We start from the raw sequence: 7,875 nt of genomic DNA, 5'->3' as shown, positions 1-7,875 counted from the left end.
TTTCGTATAGAGCAGGAGCAAGAACGATATATGAGGCCGATTCCAAGTGACTCACGAGGTTTTTAACCCTTTCACTGCCACACGACAGCCGGTTAACCCTTTCACTGTGACAATACACAGAAGGTTAGCCCTTTACTATCACACAACCGACGGCGATGCTCCATCATTAGCATCATTAGCTCCGCGGACGCTATAGACCAGTGGTGCCCAACCAGTCGGCCATGATCGACTGGTAGATCAATGACATGCAATATAATTGCCGCGAGCGATGGGCTAATGTTAGCTGCTAACTAGTAATAAATAAGCTAAGCTAACTAGCGTTAGCCATTAGCTTAGCGTTAGCGTTAACCCTGGAAAACGCTCAAAGCGGACTCCACGACACCAGTTCCATTCGTGAGAAAAGGGGGTGGGTTATATTGACAAGGCTTGACAACAGAGGTTCAAATATAACTTCATATTTATTGGTTTGTTTCTTTATATCAGCATCCAGTTTCCACCACTGTGTGTTAAAACTCTTCCTGTGTTGACGTTAGAGCGTGACATCATCGCTACGGCAGCTTACACGCTCAAAACATAAACCGTAAACAAAAACCCGGAGCGCACCAAGACTGCAGTGTGTAAGCACAGTGATGTACCCGAACGCGTTCAATGAACGATCGTTCATGAACGCGTTCGTATTTTGGGCGAACGTGAACTGAACGTACTGTATATCCGCTAAATGAACGCAATTGAGAACGCGTTCATTCTCAGCGCTGTATAACGGCGTTCAAACGTGCGTTCATTCTCAGCACTCTATTATAACGGCGTTCAAAGATGTGCCAGATTTCATATGCATTTCAGCCGAAAAACACACTGTAAACAGGCATCAAATGTATGCGGGAAATTCACCCGATCTGGCAACGCGCCTGTCACCCCTGGCTACGTCATCAGACTCCTCACAACAAGCAGTGGAACAGCGGAATCTGCGAGCAGTATCAAGCCGAGAGCGGCAGCAGCATTCGCTCAGAGTCAGACTCTACCTCTAGACGTCGGCGACGCATTTAAAAGAGTTTAACGTTAAAGTCAGTACTGACTCAGACGGAAACAATCTAACGTTTGTCTGTAAACTTTGTCCACCCGGTTTGAAGAAGCAAGTCCGCACATTGACGTCGAGTCGTCGACAGCAACATTGAGAATATGCAAACGTCCTGTTTTAGTTTTCATAATAAAGACAATTCAAGCAAAGTACTGTACTGTACCCATTCTGCAATCTGTTAATACACTTTTTAATCAATCAATCAATCAAACATACAATTGTTAAGGGGATGCAGACCAGAGAAAGACTTTCGTCTTGTTTACATCAGGGTCCCCCATTTTCAATTCATCATGACATACATGACATACAGATAGACAGTACTGCTACATCTATACATTTATGACATACCAGATTTGCAAATACAGTACTGTTTGTGATACAAAAAGAGTCCAGAAAAGAGAGTATATACATTTGACGTAGAAACTGTACATTGGAGGAGGAGGTTGGGTAGGTGGGGTGGGGGGGGACTGTACATTGGAGGTGGTTGGGTGGGGGGGGGGGGGGGTTGGGTAGGAGGGGTGACACCCTTTACAATTCAAACTATTTGATAAACTTCTACTTTCAGCCCGGAAATGCATTCTGATAAACTGGATTAAGGATAAGCCTCCATTTTTACAAATGTGGTATAGAGAGATCTTCGTGTGCTACCCCATGAAAGACACTGTGCAATGCATAGAGGCAACGACGCTTCCTTTCAGGAGGTGTGGGCCCCACTATTAGACTATTTTCCTGCTTAAATTTCTCGGATCCTTCTAGGACCTAGGATAGGAAAAAATAAATAAATATATGTCTACATGTGAATGGGCTCGAGACAAGTGCAATACTGTACAGTGCCTGTCTTGGTTTGCTTTCCTTTTTGCTTGTTTTTCTTTTTGTTTTGTTTTTGCTTGCTTATGGTGTGGATGATGGCATAGAGATGAACTGGAGGACCCCCCCCCCCCCCTTGTCCCAATGTGTGTTTTTGTAATGTAAGTAACTGTACGTGAAATATCTCTATAAAATAAAAATATCAAAAAAGAACTAAAAATAACTACATTTTTTTATTTTTGAAACCATGAACTTTAGTTAAAAATTTTGAATTATGAACTATGAACTGAACTAGTTCATTTTAAAAATTGTGAACTGTGAACTGAACTAGTTCATGTAGAAAGTGAACTTTCCCAACACTGTGTACGCAAACTAGAGGGGGGGAGAGGGGGGGGGGAGTTCGCACCCAAGGACGGAGCGAGGGCGGAGCAAAGCTGATTCGACCCCGAATGGCAGTGAGAAAGCCCCCTTGATCTGACGTGCCCTAGGGAGTCGACAGTCCCGTCCGATCTTTATCGGACATGCAGGTTTCTTGTCAATGATTATTTTCTATAAAAAAAATCTGCCTTTATTTAACCAGGTCCGTCTCATTGAGACACAATGATCTCTTTTCCAAGGGAAGCCTGGTGTCAAGACAGCAACTTAAAACATTGAATTTCAACAGTTAAAACAGACAATGCAAAATTACACAATAAAACAATACCAAATCAACAACAGATAGACGAGATACAATCTGGTCAGAGTGATAGAGTTAAATCATGGGCCTTTCGTATTTAAAGCAGGAGCAAGAACGATATGACGCTGATTCTAAGTCACTCACAAGGTTTTTCTATGTTCTAAGAGGAATGAGCTCCTTCGGGTCCAGAGTGCTCTGTAGTGAAGCTCCAGGCAGCGGGGGCATGAAGTGCATGAAGGAGCGCTCGCCGAATTCAGTCAATGATGTCATAGTTCCTCGTTGTTCTTTGGTTAATCTCCTGTACTCTCTGCGGTCTACTTACTGTAACTGAGAGACTAGTCGGGACATGCCCCATGCAGTCCATCCGTGTCAAAACGAAAGTGAAAGTCACTTTATTCATCATCACATACACATTATACAAGTACAATGGTTTTATTCTCCTTCACCAGCAACAATAGATTAGATTAGATTCAAAGTTATTGTCATCATACAGCGCACAAGTATAGTAACAACGAAAATAAGTTGGCATCTCACCAGAGTGCAAGGTAAGGGTAAAGTGCATAACAATATACTGCGTAACAAGTGATTCAATGGGATATATACGACAAAGCTACTGAGTAAATATGCTAATCTGACTGTAGGTCCAGTAGGACACAAGTATAAATACACTATGGTAGTAGTAAGTCATATTGGCCAGTGGTAGAGTAGATGGGATATATAATAGATATAGCATATGCAGCATGTACAGTGCACAGAGTGATTATGTATACAGGTATGTAAACAGGAATATATGCAGATATATTCATAGAGATATAGATAAAAAAAACATATATATATAACGGATGGTATCGTGAAGCGCAGTCACGAAGGGCTGGGGTGAGGAGCGGTGCCAGGATGGTATCGTGAAGCGCAGTCAAGAAGGGCTGGGGTGAGTAGCGGTGCCAGGATGGTATCGTGAAGCGCAGTCAAGAAGGGCTGGGGTGAGTAGCGGTGCCAGGATGGTATCGTGAAGCGCAGTCAAGAAGGGCTGGGGTGAGTAGCGGTGCCAGGATGGTATCGTGAAGCACAGTCACGAAGGGCTGGGGTGAGTAGCGGTGCCAGGATGGTATCGTGAAGCACAGTCACGAAGGGCTGGGGTGAGTAGCGGTGCCAGGATGGTATCGTGAAGCACAGTCACAAAGGGTTGGGGTGAGTAGCGGTGCTATGGGTTAAACTCACTCTCACATCCTCAAAAGACGCATAGACACGGTACAGAGAAGTGAATTCACCTCTTGGTATATCGGTCTGTGTTGCTGCCCGCGTTGTGGGAGACCGGGGTTCAACTCCCACTCGGGGCATCGAAGTTTGAGGTGACGTTGTCACAAGGCGGCACGGTGGTGTAGTGGTTAACACTGTCGCCTCACAGCAAGAAGGTCCAGGGTTTGATTCCCGCTTGGGGACCAGGTTTCCATGATGCCAGGTACCCAGGTGGGGTATCTCCCAGGCCCCTCTGTGTGGAGTTTGCATGTTCTCCCCCTCTGTGCTCGCAAGGGTTTCCCCCCAGATAAGATAAACCCAATGGAAAAACATGCACAACAGATCGCTAACGCTGTGGCGTCCTTGACGAAGACGGACAGTAGCACTTGGATTGATCCCCGGGGGCGCGGCTCACGTTGACGCCCTATCTGCTCCCGGCTGCCCATGGGGGGAAGGACAACGGGATGGGAAAAGTGCAGAGAGACATTTCATCGGTGACTCAGTGCATGTGTGTGTGTGTTCCTGTGGGTCGCCCATCTTGCGTGTGTGTGTTAAACTGCATGACAAATAAAAACTTCTAGTCTAGTCTAACAATTACATATATATATATATATATATACATACAGTGTTATTGTACATGGCTATAATACAGAGTTATATGGATAGACTATAGGTTAAGGTAGGTAGTTATGATAACAGTGTAAGGCAGTTGTATGCAGAAGATAGGTATCGATAGGTTAAGGTCAGAATCAACCTAAGGTTAATGGGATGGGTTTATTTATTTGTACTTATTTGCAAGATCTGCACCAACCAGGACTTTTGAAATGTAATTATTTAACTGAATCTTGTCTGAGCGTGAAGTCTATCTACATTTTGGGTACATTGCCAGGTAGCCCAGCCTGTGTTGGACGAGTCATATTGTGAAAGTTGAAAACTAAACTTCTGAAACCACTCGCTGCTACTTCAGTAAGCCAGTGAAATTCTAACCGAGGCCAGTTGACAATTAAGCTGGCTTCACATCACACACACCAACCTCCGACGTGAGACACCCTGTGCACTTTGAAGTATCTGCAAAATCAGGCCACTGCCACGAAGCACGTTAGAAACTTGTCACTTTTGATCATTTGGGATTCCTGCCGTCAATTGTTCATTCTTAAAGTTTAAGCTTTTGCATAACTTGTTAGCCGGTTAGCCTAGAGGCATTGTCCAACTATAACACCTCTCCCGAAGGCTAACCGGCACTGTCCGCGCTCATTCATTGTGCTAAGCTAGGCTAACGTGCAGCCAGATAGCTTTCTACTGAACACACAGAGAGGAGACTGGTATCTATCGTCTCTCTCTGGAGAAGACGATAAGCTAATTTCCAAAAAAGGTTGCAGTGTTCCTTTAACGTGGAATGTTATTGAGATAAGTAAATAAATGTGCTGAAGCAGTTGCGCTTGTTTGATTGATTGATTGAAAAGTTTATTAACAGATTGCAGAATGGGTACAGTACAGTACAGCTCAATACATACAATTGTTAAGGGGATGCAGACCAGAGAAAGACTTTCGACTTGTTTACATCAGGGTCCCCCATTTTCAATTCATCATAACATATATGACATACATGACATACAGATAGACAGTACTGCTACATCTATACATTTATGACATATCAGATTTGCAAATACAGTACTGTTTGTGATACAGAAGTGTCCAGAAAAGGAGTGTATATACATTTGGCATAGAAACTGTACATTGGAGGAGGTTGGTTGGGTGGGGTGGGGTTGGGTGGGTTGGGTGAGGGCTGTACATTGGAGGTGGGGGGGGGGGGGGGGGGGGGTTGGGAAGGGGACACACACACATTTTACACTGTACATTGGAATATTGACAAAGCCTTACTTGGTCATTTACTGTACAACTAGGTTAGGACATTTGTAGGGGCCAGTTTCGAATTGCAGTCTCACGTAGGTGTTTTTTGAGAGTGTTTTTGAAGGTGGGTAGTGATTCACATTCCTTTACAGCTTTAGGCAGGGCGTTCCACATTGATGTGGCATAATTGCGAAACGTGTTTAGTCCCTTGTTTGATCCGAATCTGGGTTTTACATGATTTGTGGAGCTCCCTCTGGTGTTGTGATCGTGGTATTCACTGACCTTTGGGAAGTATTTTGACATGTACATGGGTACCTTGGTCGCGTAGTGTATCTTGTAGACCAGGCCCATTGCAAGTTGCTGTACTCTGTCGTCTACTCTAAGCCATCCTAGGTTGTCAAAGTGGGCAGGGGTGAGGTGGGTTCTAGGAGTCAGGTCAAGTAGTAGTCTGACTAGCTTGTTTTGAGATGTTTGTAATTTGTTTTTTAGTGCCTTTGAGGTGCTTTGGTACCATGAGGTGCAAGCATAGTCGTAGTACCCTTGAATGAGTGCTCCTGCTAGAGTCTTCAGGGTATTCTTGTTTACCAGAGAGGAGATCCGGTACAAGAATCGCGTTCGTTGGTTGACTTTTTTTATTACATTGGATGCCATTTTGTCACAGGAAAGATTAGCCTCTAGGATGGAACCCAGGTAGGTAATTTCATCTTTCCTTGTGATAATATTGTCACCCACTGTAACCGAGAAGCCGTCGGTCTTGCTGAGTTTGTTATTTGAACCGAAGAGAATGGACTCTGTTTTGCCCATGTGTAATGATAGTTTGTTGTCGGCGAGCCATATGCAGATTTTGCCTAGTTCCGAGCTGAGGGCTTTTTCAACCTGTAACTTGTTCTTGTCAGAGACCAGCAGGGCTGAGTCGTCCGCAAACAGGAACAAGTTGCAGTCACAAGCTGACGACATGTCATTTGCATAAATTAGGAATAGTAGCGGTCCTAGTATGCTTCCTTGTGGAACACCACAGCTCACTGTGAGGGGGGGGGATAGTGTACCGTTTACTTCCACCATCTGTTCCCTCCCCTCCAGGTAGGATTGTATCCAGCTCACTGATAAACTATAAAACCAATTGCTTTTAGCTTGTCAATCAGAATGGTGTGATTGACAGTGTCGAAGGCCTTTTGTAGGTCCAGCATGACCATGCCGCAGTATTTGCCCGCGTCCACCTCTTGTTTGATGTGGTCGTTCAAGTAGAGAAGGCATGTGTCAGTGGAGTGGGATGTTCTGAAGCCAGATTGGAATTCGTAGATTAGATTTTTTTCCGCGAGGTACTTTTCGATCTGTTCGTATACTATTTTTTCCATGACTTTCGAGATGTCAACATGTTAAACTCAGCACAAAAGCCAAGTTCCTCTTTTGACATCTCAAATGTATGTGATACTACCGTCTGAAATGCTTTACTGAAAATAGTCTGCAACACAATCAGATTTATTATGGTTTTGTTTTGTTTCTTGTCTTGCGGTGACTGACATGCTCTAGTCTCAACCACACTCACTACATATTTTGAGGAAAATGTGATTTTTAGCTCAAAAGGTTGTGATGCATATTACAGTAGACTGTTTGAAGCGACTTCGGTAGACAACATCGTTGTCCTATTCATGACCCCTAAGTGCAAGCCAAGGTGCACGTGCCACTGACAGTAGGAACACCTGAATAAATCAGCAGCCCTCTATATATGTGTGAACGTAGGATGAGGAAAACAGCAGGTGTGTGTTAGTGCGTGTAAATCATTTAATATCACCGCTCGCGTCTAATAAGAATGCTTGTTAATGGGATACACCTCTCAGAGCTACGAGAATGGCCTGAAGGCACATCAGGGTCTGACAATAAGAAAGCAGATAAAACTCTTCTATGCAGGCTCCAGTCTGATCACGTGGCTATACGTTCACACTGCAAGCCATGAGTGCTCAATTCTGATTTACATTATTATTATTATAAAAAAATAAATTGTTAACTATTTCATATATATATTTATTACATGGCGTTTTAACATTAGCCAAAATGCTTGATTGTGATTGGTCAATAGCGCTCGGTTGCCCCTGTTTTTTTTAGATTTATTTTTTAGCGTTTATCGCTTTTTGCTACTGGGCAGTCCAGTAGAGAGAGAGAGAGAGAGAGGAGGAACGGGAGACAGAGTGGGGGGAAGACATTCGGCAAATAACGACGGGTCCGGGAATAG

The sequence above is a fragment of the Notolepis coatsorum genome, assembly GCF_963971535.1.
Source record: "Notolepis coatsorum genome assembly, chromosome: 15".
In the NCBI taxonomy this organism is placed as follows: Eukaryota; Metazoa; Chordata; class Actinopteri; order Aulopiformes; family Paralepididae; genus Notolepis; species Notolepis coatsorum.
The sequence above is the reverse complement of the archived record's forward strand: the minus strand, read 5'-3'. Positions refer to the sequence as shown.